Source organism: Pinus tabuliformis, chromosome 6 (genome assembly GCF_031772625.1).
Source record: "Pinus tabuliformis cultivar Carrire ecotype Pingquan chromosome 6, CPIR1, whole genome shotgun sequence".
Lineage (NCBI taxonomy): Eukaryota > Viridiplantae > Streptophyta > Pinopsida > Pinales > Pinaceae > Pinus > Pinus tabuliformis.
In genome coordinates this window covers 721,928,759-721,952,019 of record NC_142292.1, presented here as the reverse complement: position 1 = coordinate 721,952,019, position 23,261 = coordinate 721,928,759, and the positions used below count along the sequence as shown (strand labels likewise).

Below are 23,261 nucleotides of genomic sequence, written 5' to 3'. Positions count from 1 at the left end.
TCCTAAATATTTTTCAAAGGTTGACTGTTCTCAAGTATAATACCTTTTATATGACCCGAAGCTCTTTATGACAAAGATGAGTACATGAACTACGATTGAAAACAAGAAAAAAATATATGTAATTTTTTTCTTCTGGATATTTAAAAAAAGGGGACATTGCAAAGAGATTAATCTGAAATCTAAACGTAAAACTTATTCTACTATGTTGGGAAAAATTCAAGTGCAAAACAACAGCTAAACAAAATGTTAATACTGAAGCTCAGGCTGTGAATATTTCAACTTGCATCATAAAAGTTCCCACTGGTTAAACTGTTGCAGCCCTAAGTTTGATTAATAGAAAACTGTTCATTAATCCACAAGTAACTTTTGCGGTGTATGCTTTGATCAGTGAGAGTTTAGATGTTGATAAAAAAGGGAGATATTAGCCTCAAAAGCATATCCATGCTTGGCCATATTAAGTGGTTGGATCCAGTTTACATAAGTAGGGCATTACAAACAAAGGCGTTTACATAGACCATTATGTTAACAAGTACCCAAAAGTCCCGGATATAGAAGGACCTGGACCTATAACATCAACTGGAACCTGGAGGCTGCCTACAGCACTGCAAAACTACTATAAATAGCCCTCTTCTAACTTCAAGTGCTCCTAATTATATTTACATGCATTGATGAGCACTTATTTTGCTATAAAAGGGGTTTATTGGCAGAGAAGTGACAAACTATTCTAGAAGTGTAATGATCTGCTTACAGTGGCTGTTTTTTGGAGCCTCTCATATCATCTATTATGAGCTTTCAACCATGACGACTGCAACTTGGTCTGGAAATGCAGCAGTTGGGTTAAAGCCTTTGGGGAAATTTCTTCTATTCTGAGAACTATTCTTCCATTTTGCTCCTAAAACACAGCTAACTGCAGTAAAACCTCAGTAGCATGCATAATAGGAAACATTTAGTTGGAAATTAGATCGTATACTATAATGCTTGCATTATATAAGGGGTGGTTTGGACAAGAAAACAGATATAGGGTCGGGTCATTTGATTACATTCCATCCTTATTTTGCATTTTTAAGAGAACTTGCATAACTATCTACCTACCTATATCTCGACTCTTAACTATATAGTGTGGATGGAATGTTTATGTTTTATGGTGGACGTATGGTGATGGTTCATGTGGCTTGTTTATTTGGAATGATTATGAGGAATATCTTGTGGATGTTTATTGTCGATGCACATGCTTTCATTTTCCACGCACAAGAAAATGACGAGAGTGATCCATTGAGTTCATAACTTTTCGAGATGATTTCATCATTTTGGCCATGTTGATCACAACAGTGAAATGGTAGAGCCATGCATATTCTCATATTGCTGCTATGATTTTGCTTAGACTTTGTCTTTTATTATAATTGGATACTATCATATCACCTGTGTTTCCCATGTATTGAGGTAATTTGAAATTCCAACTGGGCTGAGGGGTGGAGCCTATATAGAAACCCCATTTCTTATCTTGACTCCTTGCACTGTATAAAACTGTGAAGTACTAAGTTTATGCTATCCATTAGTGTTAAAATTGGCAACTAGGCCAAATTCCATGTGGGTCATCTTATTTATGGCCGCTGATATTTTTCTTGGACCCCTCTCATCGAGAGGTGTAGGATTGATCTAAAGATCATCCAATTCCGATAAGTATTTACGAAGATATGAATTTATTTGTGTTATGGAACAATTCGTCAAGGTCGGCCAGCAACCAAATAACCCCCATGTGTGCTCAACATTTTAGTATAAAAGAAGGTGACTTGATAGTCATTTAAACACACACTTCACTTTTGATTTCTCTTCACTTGTTTTTGGTTTTAGTGGAAGAGAAGTCTAAGAGGAGGAAGCGTTAGACGTAGTAAGGAAGGCGCCTAAGCTTTAAGTCTAAACACAATTCTAGATGATGCCCTAGCAAGGAAGACGCAATCATGTTGTGAAGAAGAGATGCCCTACTCCTCTACGCTATCATCTATACGCTGTCCCAAGGATGCCCTAACCAACAAAGAGGGACAGAACAATGTGGTGTTTTAGGGTTGTTTCTAGGGTATGTTTGAGGGCCGAATTGCTGTGAGGGGAGGCCGAGACAACTCCCTAAAGGGCCGAGGCAAGGAGAGGCTGGTTCAGCCTGCGTGGAGGTGTCTTGGGTGCAGAATTCTTGAAGGAAGGGCAGCGTATGGTGTTGTAGGTGGGCTGCAGGTCCTAACTCTCTTTGGAGGGCAGCGTGGAGCTGTTTAGGGGCTATCTATGCCCAGGACAGCAGCCAAGGGTGCTAGCACCTCTTCAAGACTAGGCCGCAACAAAAGGGAGATTGTTTGTGTAGGTATTTAAGGGTTGTTGCAGCATGCACATGCCCTAACTGGGGACAACAGTACAACAAACTTGGAGCAGTAATTGCGATGTGTGTTGGATCCGTTCTTTGGGTCACAGTTTGGATCAAATTGTTGGGCAGTCTGTGGGAATCAAATTGGTGGCTTGACATAGCAGCAATGGTACATAGGAGCAATGGTACTTGGTGCAGCCAGTACATGGATCCATTAGTCTTGTTATTATAAGGTAGTGACTCGTGAGATGGAGTAACAAATTCTGCATGTCTATTAATTCTTCCAGCTTACCATTATGTGCAAGGACAATATGGCACTGACTACGGAATGAGAGACCACTTCTGAGGGTTAAGTTGATAACGATGCACTACATGGACAATATTATTTTGGAACATCACACACCATTAGTAAACGAGTATGCAATAACTAGCATGTAGGAGCCATTTCATAAGAAAAAGAAATACTACAACTCATATAAGCAGCCACAAAACCCAGAGTAAAGTAATAGACCTTTTCAAAAGTATCCATAGTATGTAAAGAAAAAGGCATCAACAAAAAAATTCCTTAAAGAATTAGTACTCGGCTCCTTTAATAAAAATTAGGATTTAGAATGGTGTTCTGTTCGAATTTTGAGGTACCATCAATGTATCTATAGAGGATAAGTTTGAAGTGGCTTAGATAAGATTAATTTTGTAAATGTCCACAAATGACCAAGGAAGAGGTCATCTGACTAGAGAGTATAATCGTAGGTCAAAACAACCATGGAAGTCTCTAGATTATAGAACACTCTGATGCTAAAATGTTGTACAAGAAAGATATGAAATATGCTAAAAGAGGGCAAAAAGCATGAGCTAAGTAAAGCAAAAGTGAAAAAACCCTGTGAAACTCAAGGTCCAAGGTCAACATCAACATATGGATGGAAATAAAAAAGAGATAGAGGAAGGAAAAGGAGGCATCCTTGTCTCCATCTATCATTGTGAAGAAATTGATACAAAGCTTAATGGTGTCCTTAAAGAGTGCTTGGGGTTGAGGGGGTTTGACTGCATTACCTAGGAGGTGCCATGGAGTGAAACAATTCATCTCTCTTGACATTTGAGGTAGAGGGCATGAATCTCATGATAGAGATCTAGTTGTTGGGTGTGATTGTTCAGAGGTTTTTTGTTACATGTTTAATCGTTGTCAAGGGGTCCAGGGGAGACAACAACTTTTATGATCCCCCCTCCCCCCCCAGTGGGGGTTCTTGGGTAGTGCCCCCCAAAGCTAAAAATAGATGAAAAATTGCCTTGTAAAATATTGTAATTTTGTAGTCAATCTGTGCCATTCATTAGGCAGATGATCTGACGGTAGAAGTTATGTTAATTTAGGGTTTATTTACCCTAGAAAGCAACCCTTGGTTTATATGAGGGAATTGTATTGCGGCTGTGTATTATTATTTCGAGTGAGAGAGAGAGAGGGGAGGTTGTGTGAGTGCAAAGAGGAAACATCGGATCTGTTGTAAGTTGCATTTCTTCATTTTGCTGGATAATATAAAAGTATTGGTTGTTTCTCCGTGGATGTAGCCCAAATTGGGTGAACCACATATATCTGTCTCTCTTGTTTTATGCGTTTTTGCATTTGTGGTTCCACAATATTTTATATATTTCATTGCTCTGTTATTTAATTTCTAACACTTGGTATCAGAGCTGAAGGTTTATTTCGCTGATAAACTAGCAGGAGAGAAGGGTTCTTGGTTTGAGTGGGAGCAATGGCAAAAGATGGTAGGTTTATGGTTGAGAAATTTAATAGTCAAAACTACTAGCTGTGGAAGATGCAGATGGAAGATTATTTGTATAAAAAAGAATTGTACCTACCATTGAGCGGAAAATCAAAGAAGTTGATGAGTATGATGGACATAGAATGGGAGATTCTCGACAGAAAGGCACTAGAAACAATACAACTGTGCCTGGTAGCGTCAATGACATTCGATATTTCAAACGAAATGACAACAAAAGGTTTAATGACGGCATTGGCCAAACTATATGAAAAACCCTCGGCCTCAAATAAGGTATTTCTTATGAAGTGTCTATTTAATATGGAAATGTTAGAAGGTGTATCTGTTGCTGATCATTTAAATGAATTTAACACAGTTATCAACCAGTTAAGTTTTGTAGGGGTAAACTTTGATGATAAAATTAGGGCTCTGTTATTTCTGTGCTCATTGCTAGAAAGTTGGACTGGCCTAGTTATGGCTATTAGTAACTCTGTCTTTGAATCTAATACTTTAAAGTTTGATGATGTTGTTGGTGCCATCCTTAGTGAGGAAATGTGACGGAAAATATCTGGTGAGACATCAGGTAATGCTTTGACTGCAGAGACTAGAAGAAGAAAAATGGAAAGAGGAAGGAGGCCAGGAAATCGCCATAAGTCAAGAAAAGGCAGATCCAAATCCAGATCAGGGATAATGTGCTAGAAATGTGGGAAGAAAGGACACCTGAAAAAAGATTACAAATATCGGAAGCAAAAAGAAGGAGATGGACAACAAGAAAACAATCATGAAGTGAATGTGACAGGTGATGTGTTGCAAGATGCTTTGATTCTTTCATTAGAGAATATTATTGATGCTTGGGTGGTAGATTCAGGGGCCTCATTCCATGCCACACTTGATAGGAAACATTTTCATGATTATGTTCAAGGAGATTTTGGACAAGTTCATCTGGGTGATGATAAACCCTATAAAATCGTTGGAATAGGTAAGGTTTTTATAAAACAATAAAATGGAAACCAATGGCTATTGAAGGAGGTAAGGCATGTTCCAGATCTAAAGAAAAATCTAATTTCAACAGGGCAATTGGGAGGTGAAGGCTGTATAATTACTTTTACAGAGAAAACTGAAAAGGTCACTAAAGGAGCCTTGGTAATAGCAAAAAGAGAAAATGTTGGTACATTGTATTTATGCAATAGTATTTCTAATTCTATTAATGCTTTAACCTCCACAAGAGCATATACGACACTCTGGCATCATAGGCTCGGGCACATGAGTGAGAAGGGCATGCAGATTTTTCACTCAAGAAATTTGTTGTTAGGTTTGAAACATGTTGATTTGGATTTCTGTGAAAATTGTGTTTATGGAAAACAATAGAGTCAGATTTATCAGAGTTGGAAAGGAAAAGAAGAGTGGAAATTAGAGCTTGTGGATACAGATGTATGGGAACCAACTCAAGTATCATCTCTCGGTGGCTCTAACTATTATGTTACTTTTATTGATGATGCAACTAGGAAAACCTGGATTTATTGTATTCAAAATAAATTTGATGTATTTGATACTTTCAAGAAATGGAAAACTTTGGCTGAGAATGAGACAAGAAAGAAGTTGAAGAGTCTTAGATCAGACAATGGAGGTGAATACTGCAACAAAGAGTTTGATAACCACTATTCAGAGCATGGAATTCGCAGAGAGAAGACAATTCCAGAAACGCCACAAGAAAATGGTGTGTCAGAAAGGACAAATAGGACAATCATGGAGCGTGCAAGGTGCATGAGATTGCATACAAAATTGCCCTTACAATTTTGGGTAGATGCTATAGATATTGTTGTTTATCTAATAAACAAAGGGCCTTCATGTTCCTTGGAGGGTGGTATTCCAGAGGAGGCATGGACAAGTAAAAAGATAAACTACTCATTTTTTAAGACTTTGGGTTGTGAAACCTTTGTCCACATCAATAAAGAAAATAGAACAACGTTTTAGGCAAAATCAAAGAAATGTACTTTTATTGGATATGTTGTAAATGATTTTGGTTATCGCTTATATGATTATGAAAATCACAAAATCATTAGGAGTAGAGATGTCATATTCAATGAAAAGGTCTTGTATAAGGATCAGATGCAGGGAAGGAAACAGGAAAAATAAAACAAAAAATACGTAGTGCTTGATAAGATCACAAAAAATGTAAAAGTGCATGAAAATCATACTAATCAGCAACCACAACAACAACAACAAGCACAAAAACAACAAACACCTGAAAGTGGCATTAGAAGATCTACCAGGATAAGTAGACCCCCTAAACGATACTCACCTTCATTATATTATGTATTGTTGATTGATTTTGGTGAACCAGAAAGATATGAAGAAGAAAGGCAGGTAGAAACTAGGAAGAAGTGGGAGCAAGCCATGGAAGAAAATAGGGACTCCTTGATGCATAACCAGACTTGGGACTTAGTCAAGTTACCTGCAGGTAAAACAACATTGCAGAATAAATGGGTTTACAGGTTGAAGGAAGAAAATGGGGTAAACATAAGTATAAGGTTAGACTTGTGGTGAAGTGGTTTGCACAAAAGAAAAATATAAACTGTGAATATTCCTAATACTCAAGGAACCCCTACTCTAGCAAACCTGAATCAAATTCACCTACTTGATTTTAATTACATTCATCAAGTTATTCTTTTGAATACTGAAGCAAATTACTTCTGCAACCTACACTACTTAAATTTGATTACATGAAACAAGGAAACTGAGCAAAGAATAAGATACATAAGACACAATTATTTTTGGATAAAATAGTCCCCGGAAAAACCCAATGCGGGAAAACTGGTGCAACAACTCTGAGGGTTTATTATTATGCAGGAGAAAATTCTGAATACAAATCTAGGATGCTTCAACTAACAACCCTTTACAGAGAAAATACTAGACAAAAGACTAGTGAAATAATCTCACCTTGTCACTGGAGAATCAGGGACTGATCCTTAACTCTGGGAAGCTCTGCGTCACCTTCTAATGGCCTTTGCGTCAAATTGCATCACCCCTCCTGGGTATTATGCTGCTTCTCTGCTCTGGATCTTCTGCTAACTAAGAATTCAAATTTCTTGCCTCCAGTCTCACACTTTGGCTTCCGGCACCTGAACTTCGAATTCCCTCAGTAGAAACTCGACTTCCCCTCACTAACTGCGTTGCCTCTACATCAGCATTGCGTAGGCCAGCGTCAACCCTCCTCTGGATATCTTTCTGTCCTCTCTCTGCTTTGGACTCTCCGAAAACTCCTCCTCTTGGATTCTCACTGCCCTTCTGCTGCAAGATCTCCCCAATCGATTTTCCTCCTGAGAATTTCTCACCTCAAAAAATCGATTTCCTCAATCTCTCTGTGTGTTTCTAAATGAACCCCAAACCTCCTCCTTATACTTTTCTTGTTGAAACTCCAATGAGAGAGATTACGTCTCTAATAAACGGCTAAGATTAAAACTTGACTTGATCCGCCTTCTAGATCATTCTCACCCATATTTTGATTAATACCCATTAATATTTTAATTTTCCTAAGTTTAGACTTTCTAGATCTCCATTAAAAATATTATTTATTTTAATAAAATACAATCCGGGTGGAATTTCACCATACGCTTTCTAGGTTCTTTAGAACTTATGTGTCTTAGCCTCTACACCAGTTTTCAAGGCTAGAGAATTTTTGATGCTACAAAAAACCAGTGTTGATAATATCGGCGATATATCGCCGAAATTTGAAAATATCGCGATATTTTCAGGAAAACGATATATCACTGAGTAAATATCGCGATATTTTCCGTTTTGAAAAAATCACGAAAACGGAAAATATCGCGATATTTTGAAAATATCGACTGTGTTTATAAATCTGAAATAAATAAAAAATTAAAAAAAAAAAAAAAAAAAGAAGAAGAAGAAAGAAAGATTTTTTATGCTTGCCGATAAGATGTTTTCTGGACCCTTGCCGATATTTTGTTGATACCGATATTATCAACACTGCAAAAAACTAACATAAACTTTGATGAATTTTTGTATCCTGTTGTTAAAATGACTTCAATCATAACCATTTGAAGTCTAGTGTCAACAAAAGATTTGCATCTTGAGCAGTTAGATGTAAAGACAACCTTTCTCCATGGGGATTTGGAGGAAGAAATATATATGCAACAACCACAAGGGTATGAGGTCAAAGGGAAAGAGAAGTTAGTGTGCAAATTGAAGAAGAGCTTGTATGTCTTAAAACAGACTCCAAGGCAATAGTATCTAAAATTTGACAGGTTTATGTCTGAACAGGGTTATACTAGTTGTCACTCTGACCATTATGTTTATCTTAAAAAGCAAAATGATGGAAACTATATTATATTGTTATTGCATGTAGATGGCATGCTTGTTGCAGAGTCTAACATGCAGGAAATAAATGTGCTCAAAGGAAAATTGGCATTTTTTTTTGCAATGAAGGATTTGGGTGCTGCAAAACAAATCCTTGGTATGAGAATAACTAGACATAGGAAAAATCACAAATTAACCAAATGATGTTTTTGAGGTGAAATCCTTGGTGTTTGAGGTAAAGTTGATCATCTTTCTATGAGATGGTCATTTATAGAAAGATGATCAACTTTATAAATGACCCCCCATGTTGGAGGAAAAGAATTGCATGGGACCTCTTAAGATCCACCACACCCTCACCCTCTTAATGGAGGAACTCTTGGAAAACATCACTGAAGCCATCCAATCATAATTCCTTCTTTGATTCATTAAGGGGCCTAATTTATTCTCTTTAAGCGGATAAATTGGGAATGATGATCTTTAGATGAGATGGAGGTTTTGACTTGCTCACAAGTAGTCACATCACAAGGTAGGATTAAATTAATTTTGTTTATCTTTAGATTTATTTTTATTCACCATTTTTTTCCAAATGGGAATTCATTCCTTATGGACAATGAACTTGGACATAAGATCCACCCCACCCTCACACACTTAAGTAAAGAATAGGGTTTGGTACCTTGCCAATGTCATACAATAATTTACCTAAAAGTTACATGAAAAAATATTCAATATAATAAATATTGACATCCGCAAACCCCACAAAGAAGAGGAGCATGTTGTTGAAGAATCTAGGCCAATTAGATTATAAGATTCTTCTTCACGATGATAACTATTTGTGAGGTATTTTTACTTTTCCTTATTCGCACAATCTTCTCTTTGACATTATTAGAGTGTGCGTTTCTTATTTCATCAAATAGCTACCAAAAAAAAAGAGACAAAAACACAAGATGTTGGCTTTCTGCCAGGGCCAAAACCTCTCACTCTTTGAGAGGAAAACCTGCACACAATTCTTCTTATAGAGATTTCAATTGACGAATACCAAGACCATGACCCTTGACCTGTTTTGCCACTCCAAGACCAAGACACCAATCCTCTTCTTTGTCACTGCTAAGATCATCATCATCGCTGCATCACAGAGGCCATTACTACTACACCACCGAGATCTTCATTACTGCTGCAACATCATTGTTGCAACTTCACTGAGGTCTTCATGAGATCTCCATATGAATGAGAGTTGCTCTTAGATTCACCAAGATCATTACTGTTTCATCATAGTTGTGCCTTCCCCGAGATCATAAGCGCACTCCTACTGAAGTTATCACCATATCAACGAGGTCTCTAACTTATTTTCATCATGACTTTATAATATGTCTTTATCACTGTATCGAGATCTGCATCATGACCTTGTCTTCACTAGGATTATAACTGAGACCATGGTTGCCATTATGATGGAGTCTAGTATGTCGAGAGTGTCTTATTGTGGGTTCACAATTATGTCGAGACAATGATCATTACTACTATGAGACATAGAGATGCTTGATTGAATTCCTTATGATTGTAATTACTTGCACCATGATTATGCCTGAAATTGCAGAGACATACTGCACCCATCTGAAATACTGTACTTATGTACTCAACCGAAACACTGTAACCCTGTACCTTATCCGAATTACTGTACCCTGTAGTTCATCCGTAATTTCAGAGATATCTGAGATCCTGTATGACCCTTCCTCCAGCTAAATCGAATTTCCTTCTGGAGGTCATTGTGCAACCTCTTTATGGCTATCTCTACCTCTCTCCAAGCTACTCTCCGGAACTAGAAAATTTCCTCCGAATTCACTTTTGTTCCCCTCTCTGGCTCAAACTCTTCTAGTAGAATGTTGCTCTTCGGAAATCGAATTGCCCAAGAAAACTTGCTCTCCAAGTGCGTTCCTCCATCTACCCGTCGACCTCTTCTTATAATCTCTAATTGGGAATCCAACGACCAAGATTAAATCTTAATCAATGGCTGAGATCATTTCGTAGTCGCTCCGTGTGAGTTTCTGGAGAAATCTCACCTTCAATTAATTCGTTAATTAATCATTTACCCTAAGTTAGACTTAAGAAAAAAATAATCACTGATTAATTAACTTAATTAAGGCGTCTCTAGATGGATTTTCCTGAAACTTTTTCCAGGTTCTGGAGTCCTAGTGTTTCATAGCCTCTCTGACAACTGTCGAGACTAGAACACCATCTGATGCTACAAAAACTAACACCAAGCAACAAAAGGGCAAACAAAAGAAGGAGAAGGACATGAGAAAAGTGAGATGCTTTGCTTGTCACAAGATGGGTCACTATGCCTTTCAGTGTCCCAATAAGAAGGGGAAGAAGGGTGTTGTAGCTTCAGCCGAGGTGGATGAGTTTTTCATCAAATTTCATATAGAGTTTGCTTTAGTGGTGAGTCTTGCCACTTGTGTTACATCTTCTAGTGTCTAGTTTGTTGACAATGGAGCTTCTTGCCATATGATTGGAGTGAGAGAGCACTTTACGAGTCTTACTGAGGATGATATAGACTTGGAGGTGTGCTTGGTGATAATTCGAAGGTCAAAGCAGCAAAAGTGGGGATTGTATCCTTTTAGAGGGAGTCATCGCTTAACTTGAAAGTGACAGAGGTTCTATATGTTCTAGGGCTGAAGAAGAACCTGATTTCAGTCTCAAGTATTGAGGATAGGTGATATGTAGTGGTGTTCCGGGATGGACAAGTGCTTATGTATCCCAAGGGATCCAACATCACTTGTGCTAGAGTGATGAGTCCATAGTGGGAGACTTTATAGGTTTATGTTTCAGCCTACTAGAGCCTTAGTGGCACAGATCAATAATAGTGTGTTGTGTGAGTTATGGCATAGAAGGATGACCCACTTGTACCATGGAGCATTCAGAATGCTAAGGGAGATTGTTACCAGTGTACCATATTTCAGTTGAGCATCATGAAGTGTGCAGGGGTGTGCTTTGGGAAAGTGCACCAAGACACGTCTCCCAAGCAATGAGAGCAAGGTAGTAGGTATCCTGGACTTGATACGCCTATGTCTTCTGTACCATTGAGTGGATAAAAGTATCATGTGACTTTCATTGATGACTACTCTATGAAGACCTGGATTTTCTTTCTGAAGACCAAGGATCACGCCTTCAAGAGGTTCCAAGAGATTAAGGATCTTGTGGAGAACCAAGCAGGGAAGAAGATCAAGGTCCTAAGGATAGACAACGGGGAAAAGTATACCTCCAATGAGATGAAAGAATTTTGTAGGAGTGCAGGCATCAAAAGGGAGTACCTAGTTCCATATAATCCCCAACAGAATGCGGTGGCGGAGAGGAAGAACAAGGCCATAGTGGGGGGGCAGCGAGAGCTATGTTGCATGATTAGGGGCTACCTTTCTTCTTATGGGTAGAGGCTTATAACACTGCAATGTATTTGCAGAACAAGAGTCTGCATCGAGTATTACGGAGTAAGGCTCTCAAGGAGACTTGTTTTGGGAAGAAACCTGATATTGGGCACATCAAAATTTTTGGGTGCCCTACTTATTCACACTTCCCTAAGGAGAAGAGGACGAAGCTAGAACCCACTGCAGAAAAGGGTATCTTTGTGGGTTACAATGAGACCAACAAGACCTACCGCATATACAATCCTGCGTAGAGGAAATTTGTCCTGAGGTGGGATGTGAGATTTGAGGAGGAGAGGGCCTTGAAGAGGTCTCGAGAGGTTGATCAAGTAGAGCAACAGGGCTCCTCAGCAAGGGAGCACACCACAGGTTACCTATAGGTTCACCAAGGTCAAGAGGATCACTGACTTCGGGGGTGACAGGATCACAAAGTTTAGGATCACAGTGCACAGATACCCAGAGTACAGGTTCACCACAGGCCACAAGAGGGGCATCCTCATCAGGAGGCTCCAGGGGAGCATTTTCACACACCAGTTCTGGAGGCCACTTCAAAGAAGAGGAAGCCAAGATGGCTTCGTGAGACCCTGCAAGAAGCACAGGGGTCATTGGGGAAACCCAAGTGGTCAGTGAGGGAGGGCAGAACACTAGAGAGGTTGGGTGGCTATGTGGCAGATGTTGTGGAGACAAAGCCAACTAGCTACGAGGAGGTTGCAAGCCAACAAATCTGGAGGGGTGCCATGGTGGAAGAATATGCTTCCATCCTGAAGAATGATGTGTGGGAGATAATGTCGAGACTTGAGGGGAAAGTCAATAGTGACTTACAAGGGGCTCTACAAGATCAAACATGCTGCAGATAGTAGCATGGAAAAGTTTAAATCCAGATTTGTGACATGAGGGTTCTCATAGGTAAAGGGAGTTGACTATGAGGAGTCCTTCGCACCGGTGGCTCGATATACCTATTAGACTAGTGATCTCCATCGTAGCTGAGATGGGGTGGAAGATTCACCAGATGGATGTGAAGACCACTTTTCTCAGTGGGGTCATATAGGAGCAGGTTTACATTGAGCAGCCACAGGGCTTTGAGGTGCATGGGAGAGAGTATCATGTGTGTAGGCTTAAGAAAGCCTTATATGGAGTGAAGTAGGAATTGAGAGCACTCCAAGTCTCCTTTTTTGTTTCTTTGCCACCAACCCTACCTTCTCATACAAGACAATCAACTTTTAACACTTCAAGCTTTCTCTAGGTTTTTCCCTCTCACAAACCCTAGCACCTTCCTCCCTTACATCAACATAAGTGCAAAGACTCAAGACATGTTTACTAACGAGATGCAATGATCTAATGAACTTTCTTCTATGATGCTTCTTGTTGATCCTATATGGTTTGCATCCCACAAACCCTAGGTCTTCTTCTCTTGCCTCACATAATCACCAACACTTGTAGGCAATGTTGCAATGGAATATAAAAAGTACATCAACATAAGCTCCAAGTCTTCTTCAAAGTAAGCATCAAACCAACATCCAAGACTCCTTTAGCGCTTCATATTCTTGCTTTGGGTTTACATCAAACAACCCTAAGTCTTAATCACTACAATGCTTCTCTGAGATAATTGCAATTATAGAATAACAATTACATCAATGGTAAGTAATGGCAAAGACTCTCTCCATCCTCTATATAGAAGAGATGAGGGAGGCCAACACAAAACATAAACTAGGTCCACACAAGTAACTCTAGACCTATATCAACAAAGCAACCTTACATGGAGCACTCTACAACACAAGGATGGCAAGTGTCATACTAGTGTTTTACCTAACCCCAAGGTGTTGCACCCTCCAAGCATGATGGTCCTTTGGGTCTAACACCCCTCCTCTAAGATGTTGTGCTATCCAACAAGTTGTTGGACCAACACTTCTTTTACATTGTGGTTCTTCCCCCAAGTTTCCTCGTGGAAGGTGTTCCTCCTCTAGTTGTGTGTCAAGTGCCAAACATTGCATAACATGTGTGCCAAGGTAGTTACTTTCTCCAATGCGTCTTGTCAACATATGTCTCTATGTCCACAACCAACCTCCATGAAGTATGCTCCATAACCCAAGCATTCTCAAGTCAAGTATCCAACTTCCAAGGTGTATCTCACGTGGTCTCATGCTCTTATGGCTAAGTGCTCTCTTCCAAGTGCCTAACACTCATCCTCCTAGGGAGGTAACCCTTCTAATCAAGCAACTAACTCCCCCATTGTGTGCACCCAATGGGTTAGTCATCATGCCATATAGGATAAAAATCTCCTAGATAAGCATGCTATAGTAGCATTCTATCCAAGGTCAAACATCCCACTCAAACTAAGCCATCCATATGTCCATCAAGCATCACCAAGGGACTAAGAGACCTAGCACACTCCTCACTAGGTGAAATTTGTTTTGCAGTAACCCCAAAAGCTGACACCAACTTCAAAGCAAGTTCAATAACAAACCACTTGACATCATCCAAAACTACAAATGCTTGGTCCTAGGATTCAATTAATGGCTAAATAAGCATATGTGCACAAGGAATAGATTCTATGTTAGTTTTTGTAGCATTGTGTTCCAGCCACAAAATTTTGTGGAGAGGCTAGAATACATGAGATCTCCAAAACCGAAAAATCGTTTCTAGAAATTCCACCTAGAAGTGTCTCAATTAGATTATTAACGAAACTTCAAAGCCATTCAGAATCTACATTCCTAGTAGTAGGAAGATAGTAGTAAGACGAAACGTGAAGTTCATGGAGGACTGAGCTTCCAGGAGGTCTCGAGAGATGTCTGCCAGTGATCAGAATCAATCAGCAAAAGCTCCTTTAGTCCAGGAGCAAAGGCAGCCACAGGGGTAGCCAATGGGACAAGCAGGAGGGCAGTCACAAGGATCAAGTACTGTGACCAATACCAGTATTTCCTTAGGGGCAGGAAATCTTGGGAGTTCTCAACAGATGGAGCAGCAGAGGCAGGGTGAGAAGGAGCTAGCAGAACCTCCCACGAATAGTGGTCGAGCCAGCAGAGAGGTTCGTCAGACATTAAAGAACGTAGAGGAGTTTACTGGGACTCCTAAGACAAGCAAGAGACAATGTAGACAATCTAACAGATATCAAACATTGGTAGCTCAGGTTACAAAACCTTCCAGCTTTTAGGAGGCCGCACAACATCAGGTGTGGATAGATGCCATGGTAAAAGAGTATAGCTCTATCATGATGAATGATGTTTGGGAGGTAGTGCCCAAGCCAAGAGACAGAGCAGCTGTAGGTTCGAGATGGATCTACAAGATTAAATATGCGGCAGACGACAGTGTGGAAAAGTACAAGGCTAGGTTCGTGGAAAAGGTGTATGCACAAAATGAAGTGATAGATTATGAGGAAACCTTCGCCCCAGTTGCCAGATACACTTCCATCCAATCAGTTATATCTCTAGCAGCTCAAACGGGATGGAAGATTCACCAGATGGATGTCAAGACAACCTTCTTGAATGGAGCAATAGAGGAGGAAGTGTACATAGAACAACCAGAGGGCTTTGAGACTCATGAGAGGCGCACGCATGTGTGCAAATTGAAGAAGGCTCTATACAGGCTCAAGCAGGCTCCCAGGGCATGGTATGGTAGAATTGACACCTACTTGCAGTAGATGGGGTTCGTCAAGAGTGACGCAAATCCCAACCTTTACTATTTGATGGTAGAGGATGAGCCCCTCGTTCTAGTTTTGTATGTGGATGATCTATTCTTGATAGGATCATCAGGGCTCATAGAGAAGTACAAGAAGAACTTGGTAGCAAAATTTGACATGAAGGATATGGGGTTGATGCACTATTTCCTAGGATTGGAGGTGTGGCAGAAGGATGGGGAGATCTTCCTTGTGCAAGGAAGATATGCTACAGAAATTCTGAAGAGGTTCAGAATGCATAATTGCAAACCCATGTCTACACCCATGATTACCAACTGGAAGAATATAGATGCATCAGATGACAAGGATGTCGAACCCACCTTATATAGACAACTCATTGGGTCTCTCAAGTATCAGGTCAACACTAGGCCAAATATTTTCTTTGCAATCAATAACCTTAGTCAGTTCATTGTGGAACCGAAAAGGGTACATTGGGCAGCGGCGAGGCATATTCTGAGATATATTCGTGGCACAGTCAAGTATGGGTTGAAATATACTCGAGAGGATGACGTCAGACTTTCTGGGTACACAAATGTAGATTGGGCAGGCAAATCAGTGGACAAGAAAAGTACCTCTAGGCACTGCTTCAGTGTTGGATCAGGGATGGTTTCTTGGCATAGCAGGAAGTAGAAGTCAGTAGCACTGAGCTCTGCAGAAGCAGAGTATATGGCAGCCAGCACAACTACGTGTGAAGCTATATGGCTTCGGAAGCTAGGTTGCAGATATACTCACAAAAGCTCTAGGGAGAGCTAAGTTTGTCTATTTCAGAGAACATATGGGTATGGTGGAGAACCCGTTTTAGTAGCAGGGACAGACTATTTTGGATGTTGCAGTTGCAGCAACAATAAATGAGAGGGAGTTGAAATGCAGATGCAGTGTTGGCAACAGTTTTGCAAAGTCAACAACAACACAGATGCAATGTATATTAGAGTTGCGCAGTAGTTGGTAGGTAGCAGCAACCAAACATCAACAACGTAACAGGAGATGAAGGAGAGACAAAGTGTTGCTATAGGAAGCAACAACGTTAGAACACATTCCTCGCTAAGAAGGAGTGTTATTTTTTGTAGCATCGGATGTGTTCTAGCCACGAAATTTTATGGAGAGGCTAGAATACATGAGATCTCCAAAACCCAAAAATCGTTTCTGGAAATTCTGCCTAGAAGTGTCTCAATTAGATTATTTACGGATTTTTAAATATTTCCTAAGTCTAAACTTAGGGAATATGGTTAATTAATTAGTATTAAGTGAGATAAAGCGTGAATCATCTAAAAACTCACACGGATCGACCCAAAAATGATCCTAGCCATTGATTAAGTTTTAATCTTGGCCATTGGTGCTGCAACATTGGATTATAAAAGAAAGTCAATGTGGTGATGGAGATCATTCAATGCAGATACTTAGTTGCACAGGCAATTTGATTTCCTCAATAGCAACAACTCAACAGAGAAGATAGAGCTAGAAGGTGAGTAGCAGGTGGAGCAGGAGAGCAACAACATTCCGGGAGAAAGTTTTCAGCTCCCAGAAAAGTCAAAGGAAGGAACGTTGAAATATTCAGAGGGCCAATGTAGGGACTGCACAGAGGATGATGTGGGTCTCTCACATAGAGGTTGGGGCAAGCTATTTCGGAGGCAAAAAATAGATGTGGGGTGAGAAAAAATTCTCACAATATTTTTGCTAGTGTTTTATTCAAATTAGATTGCCAATTGGGCATCTAAATTATTGTACTCAAATTTGCTACTAAACATTAATAATAAAACCCTCATCTGCTGCCCTAGTTTTCCCAAGTTGGATTTTTCTGGGGACAATTGTCCAAAAATAACTGTGTCAATTTTATTGTGTGTGCTATAATTTCTCAATTTCCAGTATTTTATTTTCCATAGTATTTGTATGATGAAAATTGCAGCTGTGATTTTATTCGTTATTTGTCGTAGTAAATAAACTTTAGAATTAATTTCAAAGTTAGAAGAAAAAATTCGAGCAGCTACAATGGAAAGAATTTTCACATTCTATGCATGTGGAAAGTCACTTTCCCACTACATCATAGTTGCAGTTCAACAAAAGATAGGTTTGGGGATAATCAATTCAATATATGGACACTCATAATGCCTATGTTTTGTACATATGTGATTTATTGTCCAAGCATATCATAAAGTGGTGCCAAATAAAAAGAGTTCAAAATCATATAGTGACTAACTTTGTATAGTTAAAAGCAACTACTAGCTATGAAATAATGTTAGTAGAGGCCCACAAGAGTGTGGTCTAGTGGCAAGCAACAAGAGTGTGGTCTAGTGGCAAGCAACAAGGTGATTGAGCGTATTAACATGGAGAACCAAGTTCAAAACACCTTGAGTGGATGTAGATGAGGGTAGGTGCAAGTCCTGTGTGACTTTGGCAACATAGATATGCCCATCATAGTGTGGCAACTTATCTAAAGAAATTCTATAAGACATATTTCTAAAAAAAGAAAAACAAAGCTAGCAAAATTAGGCTTTGTAGCCACTTGCATTGGAAGTCATAAGGGTGCTGAATTTGTATAGGCAAAGAGTCGATAAAATAAACAAAATAATACCTAGTCAAATATACAAATAAGGAGAAATGCATAGAAGCTCTTCAATAAAAATGGTTAAAATGTTGGAATATAGAAAATAAAGAATATTTTCCAAATAAGAAGGCAATGAAAACCACAAACATGTTTGCTAAAAGTAGGCAAATGAATGAGAAATGTGAGGGAAAAAAACAGTACTACATAACCAAATTCAACACGACATGCAAAATCAAAGTGCAAGAATATCCAAAAATCAGTATGCCATGAAAAGATAAACATATATTAGCACCACAAGCCAATTTTACTGAAATAAATTATTGAATACAATGAAACCTTTGACCAGGTTGCCAAGATGGATTCTATCTATGAATGCTTCACAAATATGGCAGGTTCATCAGATAGATGCTAAAAAAAATTCCCTCATGGTTATCTTTAAGAAGAAATCTATATGTAGCAACCACATGATTTGTTCAAGAAGGTTCAACACCACTGGTTTGTCAACTTAAGAAATCTTTATATGGACTAAACTAAGCACCCAGTGCTTGGTAAAAGAAAATCCATAATTTTTTTCTCAATTCTACATTTTCTTGTTGTAAGAGTGAAACTAATTTTTGCATTTGTCAGTAAGAAATCCTTATTATTATGGTCTATGTAGAAGACTTGAATACGGTTGGCTACTCCACCTCTTAGATTAAAGCATTGAAGTTAAGGCTTCAAGAGTCTTTTGAAATGATTGATCTTGCTACACTTCTCTACTTTCTAGGAATACAAATTACTTAGTATACCTCTGAGATCTCCCTATCTCTCTCTCAACCTCAATGTGTTCTAGATTTGATGCAATGCTTTACGATGGAGGATTATAATCTAATTAGTACCCCTCTTGCCACTGGGATGAAGTTTTAGGAAATTCACCACTAGTCTTTATTCGATGCTACTATCCATTTCTTTTAGTGGGTAGTCTTCTCTACCTTACTCATACTCGACTAGATGTTTTCTTCTCTATTTGTTTGTGTTTTCAGCATCCACAGGCAACTCATGAGTTACAACTACAAATAATAAAGTGTATTTTGTGCTATTTGAAGGGCACTACTCATTTGGGTATTCATTACAAGGTTACTTGAAGTGTCCCCCCTTGGTCCAACTAGAATTCATGCTCCAAGTGGGGTATTGTTGGTTGATGTAGCTCGAACAAGTTTTCTAACCTTAGGTGGTGTCAGTGAGGCCTGGAACACAAGAGCGGAAAATATCTCCAAGCCCAGTTTATTTTATAAAGTGAAAATGAATTAATCAGTTTTAATTATTTTCCTAAGTTTTAACTTAGGGAAATAGATTACTTAATTAGTAATAATTGAGACATGCTCGATTTTCCTCCAAAGACTTCTAGTAAAGTTTCTAAGTGACCTTAGCCATCGATTAGATTATTTCTGATCTAGATCTTGGTTGTTGATTTCTCAACAATAGATTATAAAGGAAATCAATGGGAAATCTTGGAAATCAAACCATTGCAGTGTAAAGGGCGCAATGATAGCATGGGGTTTGACACCAGTGAGGATTTCAACAACAGTTGAAGCAATAAATATTTCCGAAGTTTCTTTCATCAGTATTCTTCCAGTTTCCGAGATCTGAAGGAGGAATTCTCCCAGAGTTATTCTGCAGATAAAGACGCTGAGATTACCAGGAGAGGCTTCTGAAGCCACACTACTTCACGTTTTGTGACACTAGTTGTGATATACTCTGCTTCTGTTGTCCTGAATGTGATAGAAATATGCTTTCTACTAAACCAAGATATCGTAGATGATCCCAAGCTAATGTAGGACCCCTAGGGTGCTCTTTCTGTCCTCTGCACTCCCTGTTCAATTTGAATCCATATCTTCCTGCAGTCTTACTTCACCACCTGGGACATATCTCAAACCATATCCAACTATACCACATAGGTACATCAACACATGCTTCGTTGCAACCCAATGTACATGCCTCAACTCAACCATTAACTAGCTCAAGGTGCTCATTACAAAGCCAAATATCTAGCCTGGTGTTAACTAGGTACATCAAGGATCCAATCAACTACCTATACATCATGAGATCCACCAAATCTGAATCTCCAATCCCAAGAAATAGTGTATCTGGCTAGAATCCTTCATTTCAATCTTCAAGCCCAACTCCCTCTAACATTGAAGTAGATCTTCCTGTGGTAACCTTGGTTTCTTCCTCTGCCACGAAAGCACATCCTCCTGCCACTATTGCTTTGTCACATAAGCAAGTCCTTCTGCCACTTCTGCTCCCTTTGTCACGTAAGTAAGTCCTTCTGCCATTGCAGCTCCCTCTTTCATGTAAGCAAGTCCTTTTGCTATTTGACATGGTTTCCTCAAAGAAAGCATACTTCTCCTAGAGACCTCCCATCTCTGAGCGTTTAGTCTGGAAATCATGACACCCTCTTGGAAGATTGCTCTTTCCACTATGCCTAACTATCTACTCCCTTGGTATTGGAAGCTCTTTTTATCATCTGGCACAGTCTTGGATGTATGTACAATTTCTTCATCTTGAACATTAATCACTCTTGCTTAGTTTATGCTCAGTCCCTTAAGTCATACAAGAACCTATCCATCGAAGTCTAGAACAAAAAATATCCTTGTACTCCCTCTTACTGGGAGAACCCTCTTGCCACAAACTTTGCTTCATTCTTCTCGGTGCTGCCATCTGCTGCCAGAATAATTCCCTTGACATCTTTCAAGATGTACCTGCAAACCTCGTTTTGGAGGCCATGGAAGAAAAAATTATAACCAAGCAAAAAATACAAAGACAAGAGGCTCACCAAGGAAAAATAACAATAATCAAGGGAGAAAGATATGGACTACTTATCTCTTGATTAAGGAATAAATTGCTAAGGGTTGTAAAGGATTGTTAACTTCCTATAGATCCTTGCCTCCTTGCAGAAACAATGAAGTCTATCTGTAATCTCATCAAGCTTAAATTCCTTTGTCTTCTTCTAAGGTGGATGCTCATCCTCATCCTCATCATCAAGCTATTCTAGGATTTCATTCCAAAAACTTCAATACAAACTGTAACCTCCGAGCCTTCTCAAGGGTTTACAAACCCTTAGTCTTCCAACTCATGTAACACACAAACATAAAGACTCCAAAATAAATACATCAATAAAAACACCTCAACTCACTCTGGATGTAGAATAGCTTCCTTCTAAAACCTATATTCCATCTTGGGCTTGTTCCTTCAGCGCACAATCTTTAGTACCACTTGTTGTCTTGGTTGTAGCACTTGTCCTTTGGCTGCTACAAACTTCATCCAGTCTTGGCTGTCCACTTGGCAACCCTAAGCTCGATCTCCACGACAAACTTCTTCACTTGGGAAGATCCTTTAGCCCTTTTATACCTTGTTGTAGCCTCTACACTAACCCTAACCAGACATTTGTTTGTTCCTCCTAGGCTACGACATTACTATCCAAACTCATGGCCTCCCTATTTGCATTAGTGTGCTACTGCAACAATCATCAAATAGAATTAGCCTCTCCTAATTAGTTGTGGGTCACTTCAAGGATCCTTTTTGACTCCTTGGCTAGCCCTCTTAAGCCCTTTCATGCCCTCAGCCTCCCTGTACAATCAATGTTCAACCTTTGGTGCCCTACCTCAGCCCTGCAATTGGTCTTTACTATCTTCAACCTCCAAATCTAGGACTCATCCCTTGAACAAAACTCTATTACAACTGTGGGGAAGATCTTATAGCCCTATTCAGGCCTCGACCTCTCTAGAACACGTAGGTCTACCAAATAGATCCTTAACCCACACAATGGAGACCCTCGATCTTCCACAAGCATCCCTCATCTAGCCTGATCTTAATGTCTAAGGCCCTCAACTTGCCTTGCTTTCCCAACAACCCTTCTCCTAGGGCTAGGGAAGCCTATAACCTTGCTTCTATTCATCCATAGAGCCCTCAGCCTCTCTAAGACAGACAAACTCTCCAAACTCGGTTTCTCTCAAACAGAATTACATAGGTCTCCTCCTTGCTGCAACCAAAACTAGGGCACACTCCAACCCTCTTCTAGCGCTAGTTACCTTAAACTCAAACCAACCCTTGATCAAATCACAGAAGAACTTCAACCTTCTCTAGGGTTGTCCTTTCAATCTTATTCAATGAAACATAACTCCTAATTCAGCCTACTCATGCTAGTTGTGGTTCTTCTTTTACTCCAAGGCTACGACCGCTTAAGGTTGCTCTTCTTTGCATAAGTGAGTCCATCCACATTGTCTATTACGCAAACTTCAATGGTTGCTCTTGTAACAAGCTCTGATACCATGTTGAATTTTTCTACATGATGCATAGTAGAAACCAATCTTCTGATTTGATAATTACAACCTAATGACCTTCAAACAGCTTATCTAATGCTACTGATATCATTGAGCAATTATACACAGAAGATTTCAGCAATAAATACAACAGAAACAAGAAAGATCATAAAGAGACAGCCATGTACAATAGAGACAACAAATTTTCCACAGGAAACCCAAATTTGAGAGAAAACCCTAGAATTTTTCTTCTAGGAGAAATTATTCTTTAGCAAGGTTTACAATTCCAAATTGTCTAGAAATTTGTGCCAAAAATCCAAGTCCTCTATCTGCTACCACATGTGGCTATTATAGAAGAGAGATGATGATGAGTGAGTGATCAAGTGAAGTGTCACATCATGTATATATATACAAGTTGAATGGGTGCATTTAGCCCAAGGGATATGTCCCTTCATGAGTTGGGTCGTCTTGTCCTTTTTGAGCCTACATGAAGCCCAATAAAAAAATTGAATTTTTATTTTATTAAATTTTCTAGGCCGACTTAGGAGGACTCTTGGCATGCTGGAATAGCTCCTAAAGCTACACAAAAATCAACAATGATTTACAAATATACATGTTTTAATATATTCTACAATTAATTTGGCATTCTACATAGTTTGCCTTTTCATTTTTTAACATTAAATATAATTGTATATATATATATATATATATATATATATATATATATATATATATATATATAATAGATTCTTCTAGGATGCTTTGCTTCTGAGGATTTCTGGAAAATGGTAACCTTGATTCACTATACAACAAATTCCCCTCTTCTTCTTCAAAGATTTCTCTAATGCACATGAGGTTGATGATCTTGATGGGCATCATTTCACCTTAGGTCACTCATTTACTCTTGGTTT

General features: G+C 39.1%; 1 protein-coding gene across 5 annotated transcripts in view; it reads right to left on the bottom strand.

The window, feature by feature from the left end:
• The window catches only part of LOC149260724 (uncharacterized), a 108,035-nt gene that overhangs the window by 2,615 nt on the left and 82,159 nt on the right, over positions 1–23,261 (bottom strand). The window lies entirely within an intron of this gene.